This window comes from Cyprinus carpio, unplaced genomic scaffold (genome assembly GCF_018340385.1).
Source record: "Cyprinus carpio isolate SPL01 unplaced genomic scaffold, ASM1834038v1 S000006481, whole genome shotgun sequence".
Lineage (NCBI taxonomy): Eukaryota > Metazoa > Chordata > Actinopteri > Cypriniformes > Cyprinidae > Cyprinus > Cyprinus carpio.
In genome coordinates, this window is record NW_024879156.1 from 1,303,385 (window position 1) to 1,304,798 (window position 1,414).

A 1,414-nucleotide genomic window follows, 5' to 3' on the forward strand; every position below is an offset into this window, starting at 1 on the left:
GCCTCGCCCATGCCATCAAGATATGTTCACTCCGCCAGTGTCTCGCAGTGAACATTTTCATAACACGGACGCTGAACATTCTTGCAAACTGTCTAAACTGAATTATAAATGCAGACCCTCATGTGGTGATCTCATAGCTTGCTACAGTTATGATTATATATCACTACATGTGTCTTTCTCTCACTTAAGTGGCGCTCTTTCCTCTTGCTCATCCTCTCCCTTGCCGTCACCATTTCCGGGATATTGTATCTAATTTTTCGGGGGTGTCAGGGAGGCCAAACTATTAATATGAGGGAAACTCCCGGAGCTTCCGGGAGAGGTGGGATGTCTGTATATGACAAATGCAGAGTGAGTTGTACAAGCTTATTTTGTACGTTTGTGCGGTAGCATGCCATTATGTGCTGATGATCATGGCCTTTGACAGATATGAGGCTATATGTTATCCAATGTGATACACAGCTATAATGACCAATAAAATGGTGGTTAAACTATCAGCATCAGCCTGGGGGCTTTCAGTATTCATAGTTTCAATTCTGTTAGGTCTCACTATACGCCTCTCTCGTTGCAGATCCAAAATTGAAAACCCTTTCTGTGACAATGCCTCACTGTTTAAACTGTCCTGTGAAAATGTGGTTGTTAATAATATCTTTGGAATAGTTTTATACTGTGATTGTTTTTACCTTTTCACTTGGGTCTGTATTTATAACATATGGCAAGATTGTTACTGTATGCATAACCAGCAAGAACAAATCACTGACAAGTCAAGCCATAAAAACCTGTGGCACTCACATATCTGTTTATATAATCATGTTTGTTTCTTGTGCTAGTTTTATTTTTCTTCATTGTTTTCCTGAATACTCTGAAAACAGCAAACTAGCTAGTATGTTCAATATTGTGTTAAGGGGAAAGAGGTCATTTAGCTCAAAGGGAATCATTTAAGATTTTAAAGGGAATTTGAACAAAATCACTGTTTCACGGCTGATCACTGACACGGCCAGCGATTCACTGAACGAGCCATTTTAAACATCAAATCTGCACTGGATATTAATATCCAAAGTATAGTGAAAACATTACTAATTAGGACCGTAACAAGATCGGCAGTTTTTTTGAAGACTAACTTGTAAGCACAAAACACAAGATAATTCTCTTTTCAATATGAATAAGGCTTTATTAGATAAATCTAAGACATATAAACTAATCTAACACATAAGCACATGCACGGGTCTCACATTCACACAAGTTTGCAGGAAGATAGAAAGTTATGGAAAGAATGGGTTTAAGAATGAAAATGTGAAAAATCCCAAGTTTACAGCAATACGTGAAAATTGCATAGACATAAACAACCATCAGTCACTTAATTAACCCTCGCATTGAGTTCCTCACAGTGTTGCCAACTAATCTTCAGAGAAAGTTG

General features: G+C 37.9%; 1 pseudogene; it reads left to right on the top strand.

Annotated features, from left to right (window-relative positions):
• Positions 1–334: 334 nt before the first annotated feature.
• On the top strand, positions 335–939 carry LOC122143667 (annotated as a pseudogene).
• Positions 940–1,414: the final 475 nt, after the last annotated feature.